Genomic DNA, 21,338 nt, shown 5'->3' with positions numbered 1-21,338 from the left:
AATACAATTGTGGTCTGTTGCCTATACTCATAATCGGAGGAAATGCTAAATATCTGTTAGGAGTTAATAAAAATAAAGATGTAATTTTTTCCCATCCAAAACAACCCCCATAAAGATGGAGAGATATAGAAAAGTTTGTGCAGCTCCTGAGTAATCACTCAATAAATGTTGTTATAATTATTAGCAGACTGCCAGTCCATGCGTACAGAATCCAAAGGCCCTCCCTTCCTCTTTCTGTGTAGACTTTCTCCCCTCCACCCAAGGTCCCAGTGGCTACTCCTATGCAGCCTGCCCGCAGTCCTGATAGGCAACTAGGGACAATCTGCTAAACTGACTCAAGCTGAGTTATCAATGGCTCATACAGCCTTGTGTTCCCTCCCTTCCCTTCCCTCCACTGTCCATTCTTGGACACATCATTTCTTCCAGCTCCGCCACGTCTAAGTCATGCACACTTGCTGCCCACGTGGGTGTGTGAGTGCATCCTCTTTCATTGATGAAAATGACCCTACTGCCTCCCAAACTGTTTCTCCAGGAAGTAGGATGGATGGGTCTGCACTGAGACAGTGTGGTCCCCATGGCGACAAAGCAAACAGGCCCACCCAAGGGACGGCGCTCCTGACCTGAACCCCAACAAAGTAACTAATGAAGGAGCCAGCCTTAGGCTCTCATAGCCTCGACACCCACCCTTGTCGACACCCCCCAGGCTCCACCCAGATCTTCACCCTGGGTCCCACACTCCCAGCCATACTCTGACAAAGAGGCTGGGCTGGGGAGACCTGGGGCACCCGTCACACCCAGGATGTTCTCACCACTCCCCAGAGCCAAAACGCTCAGGTTGAAACACAGAGAAGTGAAACCTATAAACAATCAAGGCTTATTTCCAGACCCTCAGCGTCCTCCCACCCCGACCCATCCTTTGTGCGTGTGTGTACAGACGTAGATGATCGATCCATAGATACAGATGTGGATGTAGATCTATAGATATAGATACAGACGGTATAGATACATCTCAGTTAAACACTCTTCACACGTGTTCTCATTTAATCCTGTCGATTCGGGAAGAAGTATTTTCTTGATGAAATTCACAGAGATTTTTTTTAACTTAGCCAAGGGCACCAGCTGACAGGAGACTGAGGTGAGGCTGGCACCAGATTTGAGGACTCTGAAGTCACTGTGATGTGCTCCTTCCACCTCATTTTTACCAGTCACTGAGAGCCCCACCTCAGCCCCACTGGGCTTCCTGCCATTTCTCAAACTCACCTGCCAATGTCACAACTCCGCATCTATATGCAGAGCTGGCTGTAGGGAGACCAGCACAGTGTCCTTTCCCTCCTTCTTTTGAGTTCCTCCTCCCACAGCAGGCTCCAGCTGAGCCCCTGCCTGCCTCCGAATCCTGCCTCACACAACAGGGGAACTCATCGTTCTTCCTCGGTCTCCTCTGCCGGACTGCAGGCTTCGCTTGTTGACTCAGAGGTTCATGGGCCGGGTCTTCATCCTTTGTCTCAGAACTTCGCTCTGCAGAGTAAGCCCGGGAATGCATCTCTGTATCTTCAAGTTTGGCTCAGGGGCGTGGATGGAGCCGGCAGCCGAGGACTGTTTGTTGAATAAGTGAACAAATCCAACAATATTTTTACATCTGACAATGTTGATGCACAGTATCATCTCTGAGAACTAACTGATTATATCACAATTTTAAAAATTCGGGACGCTGGTTAGATTGCACACACACAATTTTTTTATTGTGGTAAAATATACATAACAAAATTTACCATTTTTAAGCGCACAATTCAGTGGCATCAAGTACCTTCACAATGTTGCGCAGCCATCACCACTATCCTCTCCAGAACTTTTTCATCTTGCAAAATTGAAACTCTGTCCCCATTCAACAGCTCTTCATTCCGCCTCCCCAGCCCCTGGCAGCCACCCTTCTGCTTTCTGTCTCTGTGAGTTGTCTACTCTAGGTGCCTCATATAAGTGGAATCATGCAGTATGTGTCTCTTTGTGACTGGCTTATTTCACTTAGCATAATGTCCTCAAGTTTTATCCATGTTGTAGCATGTATCAGAATCACATAATTTTTAAAAGACATTCACTGGATCAACAAAAAGTGTTGATAATCTCCTGTTGTAGGCAGGGCTCCAGCAAAAAAGAGGTAAGTGACAGAGTCTCTGCTCCAAGGTGTCAGTCAACTAATTTCATTCTTAAAGGGTCCAATGTGCTGCTGGATGAGAGACAGCCAACACCCCTGGCCTTCCTCTCCACCCTTGACAATGGCTTTCTACACTCCAGCCTATAGATGATAGACTGTTTTCCCGGTGAATCTATTGATTCCAGAAGAAAATTAAAATGGAAATGACTAATGGGAAGAATTTCAGGCCACACTGAGGTAGTGAGTAAACAAGTGACAGATGGAGTCCAGTATCCACTCCTCAGGTCATGCTCTGGAATAGCATAAAGTGGCCACTTACTCTGTCCATGGATCTTTCTGGAAGCTCTAAAAGGCACCAAGACTTTCCATCCAATAAGATGCCCACCAGCGTGCCTGCTGGGTGGCTGCCAAGAAGGCCTTAGATGGAATAAAGACCAGAGTTCCAGGAAGTGAAGTAAGGGAGGTGGTATTCATTGAGCTCCTAGTCAAAGCCACATACCATGCTAGGTGCTTTCACACACGGTATCTCACTGAATAATCTCAACAACCAAGTACAAGAGATACCGTCACCTCATGTTTACAGATGTGGAAACTGAGGCTCAGATGAGTTAATAAACCACCCAGAGTCACACAGCTAATTAGTGTCAGAACTGGCAAACAAATCCAGGCTTGTACAACCTCAGAGCTCTCTTCTTTGGCCCGTAATGCCTCTCATTCCGTGATGGGGAGTGATGCGTCCCTCGTCTCCAGCCACCGCGCTGCTCCCCCACTCAAGCCCCAGACATGCATCTTCGAAAGATACATCAGTGGTGGGACCAGCTGAAAGCACAAGAAAGGGTATCATCCTCCACCCCAGAGAAACCATGAAGGAGGTCAGGGGTCCCCCAAAGAGGACCATCTAGAAGGGACAAGTCTCCTATGAGATCTTAAATGAGAAAGGGGCAAATTCCGACAGCACCAAGAGCTGAAGCATGAGCAGAGCTTCTGACTGAAGCAAAGAATGCTCAGGCAGCTTTTCTAATAAATGATGGTTGAGTCACAAGAAGAAAGAAAAGTTGGCTTCCAGCTGAGAGAAGTGTGCTCTCCATGAAGTGCCTGAGTAGGCGTCTCCTGCAGCCACATCCCACTCTCTCTCCTCCAGTCCTGATGCCACACCTTCTGGCACTTTCTCATGGAGAGAGGCTGCAAAGAAGCAGGAGGCCTAACCCAACTGGTTTGGGAGAGCTCACTTTGACCAAAAAAATGACTGCTGCAGATATTGATGGGAAAGGCATTTCCATGTGGTAGAATGGATCATGGCTGGTCTTGTTTACCAGCTACGGTATCATTTGAGGGGCAACAGCCAAAAACACCTCCCCACACTCATGTCACTGTTCCTGAGATTTCACCTTCAAAAATGTCTTCCTTCGGGTGCCTTCCCCCAAGAGAAGTCTTCTTGGGAGGAGAACATTAATCAACTCCCAGTAAAGTGTTAGGAACAGAATCAAACAGATCTTGAAGGTACAGTGCAGGAGTCTGACAGCTTCTGCTTGTATATTCCAGGGATACGGAAATCACAACCAGGCAAAGAAGGCAGTTCCATGGTCATACAGCTCCCATAAAGCTCTTTACACTAAGCCAGAATATTTTCCCTGTGGCTTCTTCCCCGTCCCACGTGACACTGGGAGCAAGTGTGCTTCTTCATGGCAGTCTTGCAAGCCCCCAGACCTCTCTCCTGAGAATGCTAGTTCTCTCAAGTCTTCCTCATGGCACGACTTTGCGACTCCCGCACTGTCCAGGATGCTTCCGAAGGGCCCACTCCAAATACCAATAAGACACTGCCTATGTATGACAAAACAGCAAAAATAAAGTGTAGAGCCCCAGTTATTTGTGTACACACACATACACACACTCTGACACAACCTAGTAAATGAGGGAAAAGCAAAAGGCTCCAAATTGAGGTAACAAAACAGACCCAATAGGAGTCTCAGATGTGTTAGCTGGGCACTCCTGGATGCAAGAAGCAGCAATTCCCTCAAGTTAGTTCATGCCACTGGGCAGGCAACACTATTAGGATTCTTGGGGAAATAAGGAACAGAGGAACCTTAGCCACCAAGCCAGCCCTCACAGGACTCTTGGAAAAAATCAAACACCTGAGCCTCCTGAGAAGAGCAGGAATGCCAGGAGAGGGAGGCCTTGCAGGCACTGGAACTGGAAGGTCATTGGAAATCCAAGGCAGCTCTAGGAAACAGGCCATCTGGTAGACCCCTAGGCAGTAGGCCTTCGTGAGCCCCTTCTCCAGGGCTTTGCCACTGAAGTCATTCAGCTCCCCTCATGTTCTGCCTCTTCTCAGCCATCTCTCTTTTTCTTCTCCAACCCTCCCCTAGCAAGTTGATTCTACTACATTTCTGAGCTCACTAAGGCACAGCTCTCCAAGCCAGGCACCCCCCCGCCCAAGGGGTCACTGGCCACCACTGCTCAGGGAACATCCTGAGGAGGCTCATCAGGAGCTGAAGCCATCACACTTTCCCTCAGGAGAGGACAGTGAGCAGGACCGGCCTGTGCCTGACCCTCGTAGTCCACCCAGTGTTCAGAAGGGAGAACTAAGAAGGTGGTCATTTCAGGGTACAGAGGGAATGAGCAAACACAGACATCTTGGCTACCGAGTCCCCAGAGAGAGAATTGCTTGATTCTGATATCCAGATGGAGGGGACTCAGTGAGAACCACCCTGTGTGACTGACCACTTGCTTTTTGTTGCTGATTATTTGGGATGCTGAATAGGGGCCCGACCCCAAACATCAGCCCTATCATCTGTCCATCTACCACTTCACCTTCACCCCTCTGTGGCTTCCAGGCTCCTCCATTAAAATAAAAATGCTACTGGGGCTGGCCCCGTGGCCGAGTGGTTAAGTTCGCGCACTCCGCTGCAGGCGGCCCGGTGTTTCGTTGGTTCGAATCCTGGGCGCGGACATGGCACTGCTCATCAAACCACGCTGAGGCAGCGTCCCACATGCCACAACTAGAAGGACCCACAACGAAGAATATACAACTATGTACTGGGGGGCTTTGGGGAGAAAAAGGAAAAAAATAAAATCTTTTAAAAAAATAAATAAAAAATAAAAATAAAAATAAAAATGCTACTTAGGAATAAATTTAATGAAAGGTGTGCAAGACTTCTACACTGAAGACTACAAAACACTGTTGAGAAGAATTCAAGACCTAAAGAAATGAAGAGATGTACCATGTTCATCGATTAGAAAATTCAATATTGTTAAGATGTCAATTCTCCCCAAACTGATCTGTAGATTCAGGGTCATCCCAATCAAAATTTCAGAAGGCTTTTTTTTTAGGAATTGGCAACAAACAGATTCTAAAATTTAAGCGGAAGTTAAAAAGAACTAGAAGAGCCAAAATAATCTTAATAAAGGACAAATTTGAAGGACTTACACTAGCTGACTTTAAGACTTACTATAAACAGTAATCAAGACAGTTTGGTATTAGCATTAGGATACACAAATAGATCAATGGTTTTGTGTTCCACAAGATAGAATCCAGAAAGAGACTTACATATATATATATATATATATATATATATATATATATATATATATATATATATATATACGTGTATATATATACACACACATATACATAAATTATATATATATACACACACACAATTGATTTTCAACAAAGATACCAAGATAATTCAATGCAGAAAGAAAATTCTTTTCAACAAATGGGCTGGAATAATTGTCTATCCAAAAGGAAAAAAATAAGCCACAACTCCTTACATCATAACAAAACATTAAATTGAAATGGATTCTAGACCTAAAGAAAAAACTAAAACCAGACAGCACCTAAAAGAAAACACAGAAGATATCTTCATAACCTTGAGGTAAGCAAATATCTCTTAGGCAAAACACAAAAAGCACTACTATAAAAAAAATTAATAAAGTGGAATTCATCAAATTCTTAAATTTCCAACATACCAAACTGAACGGCTACAATGAAACAGACTGACAACACCAAATGTTGGGAAGGTTGTGGAACAACCAAAACTCCCAGCACTGTTGATGAGAGTGGAAAAGGGTAAAATCACTTTGGAAGAAGTTCTATCGGTTTCTTATAAAACTGTGTGACTCTGCAATTCCATTTCTAGGTATTTACCAAAGAGAAAGGTAAACGCATGTCCACAAAAAGACTTGTACAAGAATATTCATAGCAGTTTTATTCATAATAGTCACAACATCTATGAGAAAGTAGATAAAGGGACTGGCCCAGTGGCATAGTGGTTAAGTTTGCACGCTCCATCTTCGGCGGCCTGGGGTTCACAGGTTCAGATCCCAGGCATGGACCTACACACTGCTTGTCATGGACCTAGCACCACTCATCAAGCCACGCTGTGGCAGCATCCCACATAAAACAGGCAGATTAGCACAGATGTTAGCTCAGCAACAATCTTCTTCAAACAAAAAGAGAAAGATCAGCAAGAGATGTTAGCTCAGGGCCAATCTTCCTCACCAAAAACAAACAAAAAAAAGAAAGTAGATAGAGAAACCATAGCAAAGTCATACTACCCAGCAAAAACAAAAAAACACAAAAAACAGAAACCACAGTCACCATAACATGGGCAAATCTCAAAAACATTACAGTGAGTGAAAGAAGTCTTACACAAATGAGTACCCAATACATGACTCCAATTACAAGTTCCAGGACAGGCACAAACACTCCATGTTGGAAAAAAACAGAACTCTGGTCACCCCGAGGATGGGGATGCAACTATCATCACTATCTAAGTCCAGAAAAAACCCGATACTCATTAGCACTCTCCCCGCCAGCCTCTGACAACCACTAATCCACTCTCTGTCTCTATGGATTAGCCTATTCTGGACGCTTCATAGAAATGGAATTGTACAACATGAGGTCTTTTGTGTCTGGCTTCTTTCACTTAGCATGTTTTCAATGTTCATCCATGTCATCACATGTCAGTATTTCCTTTCGTTTTAGGGCTGAATAATATTCTGCTGTTGGGATGGACTATATTGTGATTATCCATCTATTCATCAGTTCAGTTGACAGACATGTGGGGAGGGGCCTGAGAGGAAAAGGCACAAGGGAACTTTCTGGGGTGATGGACTCATAGTTACATGAGTGTATATATTTGTCAAAATGTACTGAACTGTGCACTTAAAATAAGTGCATTTTACTGAAAATAAACTATAATTCAAAAAAGAAAGAAAAAAGAAATACAGAGAGAATCCAAGGAGAAAAAAGGGAGGGAGGGAGGAAAAGACAATCTATTCTGAGAGGTGATTCCTCCTTCTCTTAGCCACAGTCCTCACAGGTTATTTGAGGGGTCGGAAATCACCCGAATCAACACCACTGGCTTCCCTGGTGGGCTGGAGCAAACTGCTCCCAGCGGGGATCCCGCGCCTGCGACTGTCTGAGCATATTCCCCATCAGTTCTCACTGCCTTCTCAGGGCGCGTTCTGTCCTACAGAGGAAACCGCCTCTTCTGCCGTGGCTGCTGGAGAAGGTGCTTGGCCTGGCTGCGGCCCATCCGCCTCGGGCTGGCCCCGCCCCGCCCGGGCTCCCGCATCTGAGCACACTCCCTTTTGAGATCATCTACGTCTTCTGCTCACCAAACAACTCTGAGAAGCCAAGCTGTCCTCAGAGGGAGATTTTCCCAGTCACGAGGGAGAGGTAGCTGGTTAGCTGGCAGTTCTATCTCTCAACGCAAATCAATAAACTGACATCAGGTTTGACATTTGAAAAATAGTTTTCTTATACCTGAAAGGAGGCCATGCCAGGAGGGAGGAGGGAAGAGCTGCCTGCCCTGGGAGGAAGGTAGCAGCAGGCAGGGAAGAAGGCCTGGGGACTTGGCCACTGATCACATCAGGACAGCCTGAGCAATGAAAACCTTGTCTCCTTGTCAAAAGACATAGTATTTTGCAGGTTAAAAGCTATCAAACAGCGGCATTTTCATTTGGCTCAACCCGGTGGATCATCTAGTGGTTGCAAGACCCTCTGTGCAGGGCTGGAGACCTCTGTCCCAACTGTGTTTTGGGGGTGGGCCACAGGGCATACGCAGAAAGGCACAGTTCATAATACGAGGGAGAGACGCCAGCACCGTAGCGGTGCAGGCTACGGATCAAGAACGCTGTGAAGGCGCCAACAACAGGGAGGCCGCTTCCTGCCACACTGTCAACACGCGCTGTGTGCCAACGCTCGGGATGCGATGATGGGCTGGGTGCAGCCCCGCCTCCGAGATGCTCCCTTGTCTCTAGGTGTAGACTAACTTGCAAACGAAGAACTGGGATGCACTGGGGGAGTCGTTACAAGGGGGTTCTGCCAATGCACAGCTTCTGTCTGAAAGCGAGGGGAACTGGGCGGAAGAGGGGAGACAGGCTGGGTCAAACTGGGGACATTCCAGAGGGAAGGGGCTCTCAGAGTGAAGGCACAGAGGTGGAAACACCCACAGACCTCAAGGGGAATTGCTTCCCCGTTACACCCTGCGTCAAGAGGCAGCAAAATCTCTCCATTGCCTCTCACCATGAGTAAAATAACGAGGAAGAGATTCCCATCCTGGGAGTAGCCTGGCTTCTCCAGCTGGTTTCTGGCCTGAGCCATTCCCAAATGTGTTGATATCATGAATGACAGCGAATGAGTCAACTGTATTATCCAATCTGCACGCAAAAAACAGCCACATCGCCGATATGGCACTATACTTGGGTGGTACCTGGGTGATGCTTGGTCACAAGGATGAGACAATCTGGAGATGAAAAGAAGATGAAGAAGAGAGGAAGGGAAGGAGAGAGCGATGAAGGAGGGAAGAGAGAAAGAAGGGAGACCGAGTTGGAGACAAGGAGGAATAGGCGGGCATCTCCCTCTTGCACAAGGAGTGCAGGCCAGACTTTCCAAGACACAGAGAGCTTTCTAGGACTCCTGACCCCAGAGAATAAGATCTGGGCCAAGGCGGAGGAGCAGGCTGTGAGGCCAAGGGGACAGAATAGTCCCTCCCAGCTCAGGGATCCAAGCCCTTTAAGCCATAGACCTTGTCCGTGACACAGATCAGAGGAGGAGAGTATGAGGAGCTGTAGTAAGTAGCAAGGGGAAGACTTTGCAAATAATTTTTTTAAATTGTCAATACTTAAGTGCTAGGACTCTGAAGTCTGAGAAGCAACATTTTATTCTCCCTAAGCAATCAGAAATGAATAAAAGGAGAACTCTCTATACTTAGTAAATCTGCGTTGGTGTGGGCCCACACTCAGCAGAACATGGCGGAGGGGGTGGGCAAAGTTGCGGCCATCCTTAGCAGAGTTACACTTCCAGATGGTGCTAGCGTGAGGACTGAGGGGGCTGCAGCAGAGAAGGCAGAAAGCAAGCCAGGAGAGAAGCCTGCTCCAAAGAAAGCCACAGGAGCAACTGTGGGGCAGGGTGGACATTTGCAGCTCAGGTGGACAGAGGCCATCTGGAGAGGGCTGCATCTGTGTCTGCTGTCCTAGCTCCTTCTTTGCAGAGGAGGCTCTGGAACCAGAGGCTTTTGGCTGGGCTGGATGAGATGTGTGGAGCTTGAGTGGAAGATGCCCAAGCAGCAGAGCTGGGAGCGCTGGCTCTACTAACTGGCCGTGCAGCCCTGGGCCAGTCATTTCCTCTCTCAGGATCCATTTCCTCATTTTGCAAAAGGTAGTGCATGGAGGGGCGATGTTTTTTTTCGCAGTGTCTAAGACCTACAAAAGGATCACTGTTGGAAGAGAAAGGCTTGACAACTCTCTACCGCAAACTCTACCAAAATATGTTTCTAGTGCCTCCAACCTTAAACTATTTCCCATCTTTCCTCTCGCTTTCTTAGTCACTTATCTTCCTGACTGGGCCAAGAAGTGAGCTTCAAGGGGGCACCCCTCCAGACTTACCCAGGAGAGACGGGCTAAGTGGGGTACATGCAGGCAAAGCCTCGGGAAAGCTCTCCGCACACGTGCAAGTCTGTGACTTGAGCCCAAAGGCTCTCAGCCTGAGAAAGCCCCAGGTCTTGGTGGGGTTTCCTGGCTGGCTAGGAGCCAGCCTCATGCCATAGTGACATGTCCAGAACTGTCCACCTCTTCAGGTTTCTCCTTCTCCAACTCATTAAAACCTTGACTCTTATTCCTTCAAAACCTTGCTTCAGTGAGACTGACGTGACAAAGAAGACAAACTAATGGTGTGACTTCAGGCCATCAGAAGATGGGGGACGAATAATTTAGGTGCGGAATTGGGAGAGCACTTTTTAGGGCTCTGAGTAACACAGCTTAGGCAACTGCTTGCCCCATTCTCGAGGAGACCCACTGACCACAACATCCTGCAAAGCCAGGGTTGAGGGTAAGGCCCAGAGACACCCCAGGCTGGTGACTCTTCGCTGTCTAACTTTCTATTTCTGCCAAATATGAAAGTTTGCTTGCCCCTGCAGGTAAAATGAAGAGACTTCCTGGGCTAGAAGAACCTAAGGTATATGCACATGACAGAATCAGACTGAAGGGACAAGAATTGATTTGGGAAACTGAAGAGAGAGGGAGGGTGACTGAAATTCTGGGTAAGGATGTAAATTCACCCAAATTTCTAACATTCACTGCTACTCAGTGGAGTGGGCTAATGCAGTAGTAACATTTGCTATTATTGCTGTTACTGTTTTAGTTCTACTCTCAAACTCCAGCATTTTTAAAACAGCTTTATTGAGATATACTTCACATAGCATAAAACCCACCCATTTAAATTGCACAATTCAATGTTTTTCAGTATGTTAACAGAGTTGTGAAACCATCACTGCTATCTAATTTTAGAATATTTCATTACGCCAAAAAGAAACCTCATACTCATTGGCAGTTACTCCCTATTCTGCCCGTCCCTACCCCTAGCCCTGGGCGACCAATCTCCTTTCCCTCTCTGTAGATTTAAACAGAGGGCATTTCGCCGCTTTAGGTACTTTTCCTACAATGAGGGTGTGCCATACATCAGATGGACTGACGTCTTTATCAAGATTTCATGACCCATATACAAATGGCCAAGAAGCACAAGAAAAGATGCTCAAAATCACTGATCATTAGGGAAGTGCAAATCGAAACCACAATGACATATCATCTCACACTCATTAGGATTGCTATTACCAAAACAAACAAACAAAAAATCCCCCAGAAAATAACAAACAAGGATGTGAAGAAATTGGAACCCTTGTGCACTGTTGGTAGGAATGTAAAATGGTGCAGCGACTGTGGAAAACAGCATGGCGTTTCCTCAGAAAACTAAAAATAGAATTACTGTATGATCCAGAAATTTCACTTCTGGCTAGATACTCAAAAGAATTGAAAGGAAAGTCTTGGGGAGATAGATGCACATCCATGTTCATAGCAGAATTATTCTCAATAGCCAAAAGGTGGAAGCAACCCAAGTGTCCATTGACTGATGAATGGATAAACAAAATGTGGTCTATCCATACAGTGGAATATTATTCAGCCTTAAAAAAGGAAAATTCTAACACATGCTACTACATGGATAAAACTTGAAGACATCATTCTAAGCGAAATAAGGTACTGATAAAAAGACAAACATATTGTGTGATTCTGCTTACATTAGTCGCCTAGAGTAGTCGAACTCATAGAGACAGAAAGTGGAATGGTGGTTGCTGAGGGAGGGCAAATGGGGAGTTATTGTTTAGTGGATACAGAGTTTCAGTTTTGTAAAATGAGAAGAGTTCCGTAGATGGATGGTGGTGATGTCTGCACAACAATATGAATGTACTTACTACCACTGAACTATACACTTAAAAATGTTTAAGATCGTAATTAAGGTTACTAATCAGTTGCCTTTAAGCTAATCAAAAGGAGAGTATCCAGGTGGGTCTGACCTAATCACACGAGTCCTTAAAAAGAAAATTATTTTCTCCAGCTGGTAATAGAAGAGAAAGTCAGCGATTCAAAACAAAAGGGGGGTTTGAGGCACTGTTGCTAGATTGAAGATAGAGGCGGCCACATGGAAAAGGCATGAGACTGGCCTCTAGAAGCTGAGAACAACCCCCAGGCGACAGCCAGCACATCCTGCCTGGATTTACGACCTACAGAACTGTAAGAGAATGAATGGATGCCGCTTTAAGCTGCTAAACGTGTGGTCATTTGTTATGCAGCAGTAGAAAATTAATATGATCTCCTAATTGGGGCCAGAAAGGGAAGGAAGGCATTCTGGGGGGAGACGTGAGTCTCAGTGATTGACTTTGTCTTCTTCACATATTTCCACCTCCTCTAGAAAGCCTTACTCACCCCCTGGAGCCTCTGAGGATCCTCCGCCTCTGCCTTCCCATGTCAGTAATTATCTACCACTCCCTTGGCCCTGCGCACACGCTGCCTGCAAGAGGCAAGCCTCCGCTCCTCCCCAGTCATCTCGTCTTCTCATCTCTGGTCTAAGCACTTCCAACACAGAAGCCACAACTTGACCTTTTCCATATTCCCCAAAGTACCCAGTACGGAGCCAAGCACACAATAAATACTCACAAGTGTTTGTGGATTAAGCCCTTTTCTTTCCGCTCCAGTGATCTGCAGGGCCAATGAAGGGATTTAAAACTGCTCTGGCCGCAGGCACACCCAGAGCCTTTCCATTAAACCAGCTTCAGCACCTCCTGGGATTAACAAAGTGCCAAGGCAATACCCCATTTCTGAAGCATGACCTTTCGTTAAAACTGGCCAGTCACGTTTGCAAGCATGAGTGTGGCTACCATTTCTCTGAATCACAGTCTGGTTTGTTTGTTTGTTTAATGTTTGTCTACAACTGGAATTTGCAAACACAAAGGAAGCAAGAATAAGGATGGTGTGAGGTCTCACAAAATGCTCTACCTGTATTCGTTTCAACAACAAACTTATTCTGAATTCCTGCCATGCCCAGGCACCAAGCTAAGACCCTGGAGACAGAGGACTAAACCGGAGTGGCCCCAACCCTTGGGCTTGAATGCCGGTGTCCCGTGAGCACATGGTCAGGGGAGCAAGAGAGATCATGAGAGAGTCTTGGACAGCTTGGAAACCAGGAGATGGAATTTCTTCAGGTCGGAAAAACAAGTGACCACAGAACCAGGTCTTCTCCAGGCAGGTGGTGGGTGGGGCTCCCTTCTGTATTCTGCTTGCCCCCATGACTATGGGCCTGCCTTCTCTGCCCCACCCTAGAGTCCAATAGCATGCCTATGATGTCACTGTCTAGATGTGCAACAGTCTTGGCAAATTTCATCCCAGGCCCTCAAGCATGGATTAAAAAGTCAATCCATCACACTTGAATAGACCTTTACAGTCTACAAGTCACTGTCATGTTCATTGTCTCATTTGATCCTCCCAGGAGCCTTAGCAGGTGAGTGGGGTAAACATCATTTCCATGTCACAGATGAGGAAACTGAGGCTCAGAGAATTGAAGTGATTTACCCAGGGTCCCCTGGTTTAGAAGCCAAAAAACCATGTTCTTTCCTCTCTACCACCTTGAATCTAGTCTTTGGCCTCAATGGGAACTTAAACAAAGACAGGCTAAGCTCTTCCAAGCCGGCCTTAGTGGAAGGTGTTGAAAATTTCTCTATAGAAAGAATGAAGGAGACGGAGGGATCAGGAGGAAGAGGAAAATACAAAGATGCCTAATATTCTAACAACACTTCATACTCTTCAAAGAACTCAAATACTTATCTCATTTGGTTCACAGAACAATCCCATAACGTTAATAAGGCAAGTATTTTGTCACCGAGATTGGTTCAGAACTAGTCCCCAACTCTTCTGATTGCAGGACTCCTTCCATAAGGCAGGGGAGGCCATTCTTGCCACTCATACTCGGCTTCTGTCCCTTTGGTCCTGAAGGGTCGAGACCAGGAGACAACTGGATACCCTCTCTTGTATGTCCCCACAAGTCCAACATACAACGACCTTTCATGTCACTGTGTGTTCCCCTGCCAGACGCTGGCTCCAAAAAGCAGGCACCTTCCTCTTCTGGTTTCAGATTACTTTTACAGAACTGATTTTATATAACTGACCTACTGGGGAGAACAGAATCTGTTAAACTGTTGTTCATCCATTTAACAGCCATATTCTGAGCAGGAACTACTCTCGGCCAGTCCCTGGGAGTTAGAGAAATGAATCAGATATATTCCCTGCTAATGAGCAGCTCACAATCTAGTGGAACTGTGAAAACACAAAACTGATGAAGATATGACAAGATACATGACATTCACAAATACATGACAACATGGAATAAATGTCACAGTAGAGTTATAAGCAAAGGGCTGTAGAGGGACAGCAACAATTCTGACTGGTGGAAGGGAAGCATCTTCATGCAAAAGAGACATTTGGGCTGGGACTTGAAGGATGAATGAAGAATCCTGACAAGCGGGGAGATGCACACCGAGGACACAGCACAAACATTTGGGAAATGGGGTGGAGCCTCATATGAGGACAGCATAAAGTCTGCTTGGCCCCCAACCTCATTCTGAGGCTGAGTGGGATCCAGCTTAGACCTCCAGCCAGATCCAGGCTGGATCCTGACCCCAACTTGAGCAGACCCAAGACACCTAGACCACATGCCCCTTCCTTTGTCAGGTTCTAGGGTTCTTGAGGCAGATCCCACCAAGTCTTAACTGCCTCTTAACTACTCATCTTTTCTGTTCTCCAGCTGGTTCTCACGTGTGTTTTGCTTTCCCAACTAGACTAAAATGTCAATCTCCTGATTCCTTGAGAACACAGCCAGCAGGCGCCTATACCCTACCCAGCCAGCACGAGGCTGTGCACAGAGTAGGTACCAACAACCCATTTGTTGACTGGTTGCTGAAGTCTACAGGCCCAAGAATCACAAGACGACAGTCTACAAACAAGTAGAGCAAAAAGGGGCAGTACTTGTAATCCTCACCTGGGATGACAATGAAGACCTTAGAAGACACACACTTCTAGTTTTAGGATTACATTTTATAGAACTGACCTAAATTTAAATCAAGGGGCTCAGATTCACTGGGTCACTCTACGGGACTGCCCTGTATTTCACCTTCTGCTCTCTCTTAGACTAAGGTCCCAAGGTCCCTTTAATCCATTTTTCTAGTTCCTGATTGTCAACATCTTCCAATGAGGTGCGAAGGACAGCATAGTTGCCATTGCCAATCTGGAGACCCAAGGTCCAAGGCTGGAGGAAAGAGCAGAGTGAGGCCGAGGGGGGAGTGGGAGGACCCCGAGACAGAGTACAGCTTCCTCCCAGTTAATCTCCAAGGAGCTGAGATCTTATCTGAAGTGTTGGGTGGACAGAACCGACAAACAGGGAAATTGGATTGAGTCAAAACCCAAACAGGTCACAGACCCCCCAGGATGGAGCATGAGCAAGCAACTGATATAATCAACTAGGAGTTGGGAGGGACAGGGGCAGATGCAGAAAGGATCATGGGCCCAGGTGGGTTCAGGGCACAGAGCTTTAGTTTTGGAGATTATCTAGTCCAGCCCTCTTCTCTAATTCCATGGTTGAGGTCCTCAGATGCTCTTTCCTGTGCTGGCCTAACTCTCTTCCACCCTGTGTCTCTCTCCACCCTTGACCCTCCCAATTCATCCACCACATTGCTGCCAGTGATCTTTCTCCAACCCACATCAGCTCAATGTCTCCCCTCTACCTTCAGGATAAGGTCCTAACTTCGCACAGCCTTTGAAGGCCCTTCACTGCCAGACCCAGGCAGACCTTCCAATCTAATCTCCTTTCCTCACCCTTACCCCTCTCTACCTTCCACTGACTTCATTCCACTGACAACATACTGCACAATATTCTCCAATGATATGACAGACTTACTCCCATCTGCTAGGAGAATTCCAATTTCAAGGTCCAGCTCAAGTGTCACCTCTTCAGTTAAATCTTCTCCTGCTCACTCATTTCCCCTAGGAAAGATGGGTTAGTTTCTCTTCTGTGCTCCCAGAACCCCTCCATGTAGCATTTATTACCCTGGTTCGCACTGATTTACAGAGACTGGGAGACCGTCAAGGGTTGGGATACATTTTGATTCTCATCACCCTCTTTGTCCTTAGTTAGCACAGTAGGAGTAGGTGTCAAAAAAAAAATGTTTCCTTAAAGAATGAACCCCTTTTCTTTATAGACACACAGTGAGCTCCTGGCAGAAGCCAATTTAAACTAGTTTGCCTGATGCCCAGATCAGGGCATTCCTTTCCAGGTTGCTTCTTCTACCTGTTTTCCATGGCCACACAGTTGGATGGCTCGTCACTGACCTGGACTTTGAAAGATGGGGACAGTGACAGACATTTGCAGAAGCAGGAACTCAAGCTGCTCTCTGTAAGGAGAGCCTTCTGTGCCTCTCCGAGGGAAGTGTTTTGATTCCGAAGGGCTTTGAACGGAGCTGTAGGCGGTGACAGAGCAGGTGAGTCAGCCCAGCCCACACCCGTTCTCTGCTGGAGAGGCCAGCATCTGTCTGTCTTGGGTGCTATGGGAAATGGGTGCTCTGAGCCAACTCAGGTCCCAGGGAGGGAGGGCTGCCGTCTTGGCCAAGGTCTCCCCGACCCCTGGTGGTGAAAGCAGGAGTGATGGCCTTTGTCTATCAGAGCAAACATAAAGGGACTCAGGGAGCACACGGGATAGCCTCAGAAAAGCTGCAGCCCATGATAAAGGTCAAGGGACACAGCTCACTCCTCTTTGGGCCCCATCTGGAGACAGACGTGGAGAGCCTTCCACCTAAGCTGCCTGCCCTCATTGGTGTCTCTTCATTTCTCCAAATTCAAAACCCCTCAAGAAAAACACAAGATGCCTTTCATCACCCATCCCCCAAACCCAACCAGAACATTTACCTTACAGTTGAATCTTGTTTTAAGCAAAGTCAGCATGTAAAGTTGAGGGATAAATCTTCACTTTACAAATCCTTTACACCACAAACAGCACCCCTGATGTGTCCATTCACTGATGGCTTACTGTGTGTAAGGTCCTCTGTTAGGAATTGGAGAGAGAGACAAATACTATTGAAGTATAATCCCACCCCCAACAAAGAAAAGATGCACGTCCAAATTGCTGTAAATACAGGAGATAACATGATAAATCCTTTAGGGCAGGCTCACAAAGGTGAGTTTGGGAATCTGGAGGCGAACGAGTTTGGAAGGACATCAGGGGAGAGGTGGCATATGAGCTGGGCTTTAGAGAATGGGTTGGACGTTGCCATTCAGAAATAGGTGACACAGCTTCCCGATGCAGGAGACTCAGCAGCAAAGGACGGAAGGAGGATGCACGCACTATGGATGGACTCAAATGTCAGGCTGATCTATGTGGAAACCCACACGAGTGGGCTGAAACAGTACATTTGACATGCCCAAGCCCAGGGACACGGGCAATGGCACAAGGAAAAGGCTCTGGACAGCAAAAGTACATGATGAACACAAACACTGCAGCAGCAGGGAGAGCCAGGATGGGCCTTGCAGTCAGATCAGCTCTACCCTTAATAGCTGTGCCATCTCGGACAAGTTACCTAGGCAAAGTCTTGGTTTTCTCATCTGCAAGGTCCCGACCTAGGAGACGACCATGAAAAGAAATGAGATGACAGATACGAAGCACCTGGCGCAGCGTCAGGCACCCAGCACGTGATAATACACACGAGGTTCCTTGTCCATGCTCAAGGGGCTTGGAGGACGAACAATAAATGAAAGACTTTCTGGGACCCTCTGGGAAGGAAGAGGCCAATGAACGGGGATTCTGAAGAGAGGAGATGGAGCAGGAAGAGGAAGCGTGGAGTGAAGGCCCCACGCCTTTAAGCTGAGGTTTCTGCCCCAGCAGGCCATTTTAGGGGTGCTGGTAAACTCTCCCCACCATTCTGCTTCTTGGTTCCTCCCTGAAGAATGCCGTGTTCCAGCAGCAGCACCAGCAATGCAATTAGCAGAACGGAGCTTGTGGGTGGAGCAATGAGTAGGAGTCAAGCAGGGAAGAGAGGCAGCACCTTGGGCTCCTGCCCAGATTGTGGGGTATCAGGAATCAGGGGGTGGGTAAAGATGGCTTCAGAGGGAGAAAAATTTTAATTCCAAAAGCTATCCTCCACTAGGAAAGCCAAGAATCCCAGGGTTTTTTTTTTTTTTTTTTTTTTCAGATCTATATACCTGCTTTTTCAACCTGAATAGCCTGGCTTACTACAAACCAGCAGAAGAGACCCCAACAGGCCCCGGACTCACCTCTCCAGAGAGCCTCCAGTCCCTGCCGCTGACCCTCTCAGTCCCCTGGGGAACAGGCACAGCTAAGGACCTTTAGGGAGATTTCCCATCTAATCCTATCTAGGTTTGTTCCTCATCCATTCATTCATCCCACAAACATCCATAGAGGAACTACTATACACAAGAGAAGACCCCGGGGAGGCAGCTGTCAGTTTAGGTGTTCATACCGCCATCCCTCAAGCCGTTTCACTAGTCAGTTTCTTTATCTGTCAAACGGAGAAAACTAGGTTCATGGGAAGATGCAACGAGATAATGGACATATCTGGCACAGAGTAAGTGCTCAAGAAATGTAAACTATTATTATACCAGCAGACGTAAGATTGCTTGTCACGCTGGATATCTTTCATTTGTCCCTCCAGCTACATTCTTCATCCTTTTCCACCCTGTGCTGTGCCCTAGAATTGACCTGTATGAACTATATCAAGACTCCCTTGCCTCCTGACTTCCGGTTGGGTTTGGTCCACAGGGAGTCTTAACAGATCAGAGGGAGGGAGAAAGTGAGTACATAGTTTTTATTCCCTCAACTGCCTTCTGAGCCCCTTGCCCCAAAGTCCCAGCTCCAGGAAGATGACCCTCCACCCAGCCTTTCTGTCCCCAGGTGTAGGCATGGTGAGATCCCACTGTCACTAGCCCCAGAATACTGCACTTTCCAGAGCTGTTTCCCTTCACCCTGCCTTAAATTACCCTATTGAAAGGTGCCATGTTTTCTGCTGGCCCCTAATAGAGATGGGGTAGGAGGATGAGAACAGGCCTGGGCATCAGGAGACCTGAACTCAAGTCCCACCTCTGCCATTCACTCGCTCTGTGACCCTGGGCCAGTCTCTTTCCTTTGCAGTCTCAGCTTCCTCATCTGTAAAAAGAACAGACTGGACCACATGGCTCTTTTGTGCCATAATTCCCTGCCACTACTGGCTCTCTGTGAAGTTAAACCCAAGCAAATGGATGCATATAAACAAACAAACTTTCCTAGTGCAGAGGGCAGGTTAGCCAGCCAAGGAGCTTTCCCAAACCCCACATCACCTCATTCTCTTCCAGGAATCACCTAATTCCTTTCCAAAGACTTTCCTTTTCCTCTCAGGCCACCAGGGACCAGATGCCTAAATGATCTCCACTCCAAGGCAACAGCCAAGAAAACCCAGGAAATTAAAAGTAAATTCCCTTTCCTTTCAGTACCCACTGGCCAACCCTGGTTTAGCCACAGAGGACCCTTCCCAGGTCCTAGCATGCCTGAGGGTCCAGGCAGGAAGCAGATACAAACCAACACCAATGCGTCCTCCACAGGGCTGCAAAGGGAAGTGAGGCCATCTCTGGGTGACAGCCGGCATCTAGGGCAGAGGGAGCCACCTAAGCCAGCATCCTGTCAGAAGACACCAAAGCCTGGATGGAGATCCCTGGCTAAGGACCACTTGATGGCGTACAACGGAATCTCTGAAGTCCTTTTCAGCTCCTGAAATTAGCGACTCAGGGAACCCCAAGAGCCACAAGAAGGACATCCCAATGAGAATATCACCCTCCCTGACCCCCGTATCTGGAGTGTCACCTGCCCTAAGTGCTTTCCCACCCACCTCGCCCAGGAGTAGGGGAAGGTGAGCGAGGCAGGGCTGGTTTCTGTTCTGGAGGACAGGAGAGGCAGACTGGATTCCAGCTCCTCTGAGCTTCTGGCGGGAAAGGGAGATGGAATAACTTCATAAAATTCTCAGTTCCGCAGGTGAAAACCACATCCTCACTGCCAGCACCGATTCGTTTTCGCCTTCTTCACATGCCCCAAATGCCTCCAGCAACCTGTGGCCGCACCCGCAACAACAATGAGCAACTTCAAGGCCTTTCCCGCTCTCGAATCTAGACTTCCGAGACCCTACGGGCGTACAGCGGCCGGACAACGCACAGAGCGGCCTGAGGCCGGGACAGCCACGGGCACCGGCGCGGCTGAGGGCCGAGGGGGCGAAGCTCGCCGGCCCCACAGCTAGGGGACCCCACTCCGCCCCGGGCGCTGAGTCACCGCCCACCCCGGCTCCGCGGAGCCCGCGTTCCCAGGAAGCGCCGCCGCGCGCATGCGCATGCGCGAGTCCCAGCGCGCGACTCCGGAGAGCGCGGCCCTGGCGCGGGCGGGGCCGGACCCGCGGCCGCGAGCCGGGGCGCATGCGTGGGGCGGACTCCGGTTGGTTAGGTTTGTCTGGACGCGGCTTCCTTGCTGCCGCGCTGCTGGTCTGCAGGGTCGAGGTGATGAGCCCATCAGGGACGCGTGAGGAGCTGGCTTGAGGCACGAGGCCAAGTTCGGCTAGGCGCCGGCTTTCCTGACCCTCGCAACCCTGGTCCAGAGCTGTCCCGCTCGGGGCCTCAGTTTCCCTTCGAAGGCAAGGGAGTGCACCGAGGAAGGCTGAGGCCCTCCAGCCGCGACGCTTGCCCGCAGACCGGACCCTGCCTCCCCAACCGCGGAGGACGCGAGCCCCGGAGACCGGTCCCCACGCAGGATGTCGCCCCCGCCAGGAGCGGTGCCGGCCAGATGATCGCAGGTCCTGGGCCGGGGGCCAGGAGCGGCCTGTGTCCTCCTCCGGCCCCGGGCACACAGGCCTGCGTGTCCTCGTGTCCCTGGTCACCTGGGATGGAGGGACCGAAATGTCACAGAGGTCCAGAGAAGGGACACAGATTTGGTCTGCCCGAGCTAGCGGGGGTCCGGGGCTCCTAAGTAGGGCCAGGCTGATGGGACGGGCTTCCCGCCGCCTCCTCACGGGGCTCCAGCAGCTGCTTCCCAGCTCCTAAGCGTGGGGCAGCGTCAGGGGAGGACAGAGACCCCGCGCCCCGCGCCCAGCAGGCCGTGGATCTCGGGTGCAAAGGGCACTGCCCGAGGGACACTATCTGGGTTGCCAAAATAGGCTCCTTGATGCCAAGTTCTCACGTCTCCAGTCAGCTCCGGCGCTGCTGCCCGCCGGACCTTCCCTGCTTCGTGGGCCCCTCTGGCCAGAAACTTGCAGTGGCCTCAAGCCCAGACCCCCCGGGC

The 21,338-nt window shown here is 48.4% G+C and overlaps 1 long non-coding RNA gene across 1 annotated transcript; it reads right to left on the bottom strand.

Annotated features, from left to right (window-relative positions):
• Window positions 1–1,712: 1,712 nt before the first annotated feature.
• Window positions 1,713–20,395, bottom strand: LOC103553013 (uncharacterized). The gene is made up of 4 exons (XR_545372.2): window positions 19,906–20,395; window positions 16,940–17,075; window positions 15,936–16,021; window positions 1,713–3,970 (listed from the first exon to the last, which is right to left on the bottom strand). It is a non-coding gene; the product is annotated as an uncharacterized lncRNA (long non-coding RNA).
• Window positions 20,396–21,338: the final 943 nt, after the last annotated feature.

This window comes from Equus przewalskii, chromosome 12 (assembly GCF_037783145.1).
Source record: "Equus przewalskii isolate Varuska chromosome 12, EquPr2, whole genome shotgun sequence".
NCBI classification, from domain to species: domain Eukaryota; kingdom Metazoa; phylum Chordata; class Mammalia; order Perissodactyla; family Equidae; genus Equus; species Equus przewalskii.
Note: the sequence above shows the minus strand (reverse complement) of the source record. Positions and strands in the feature narration are given on the sequence as shown.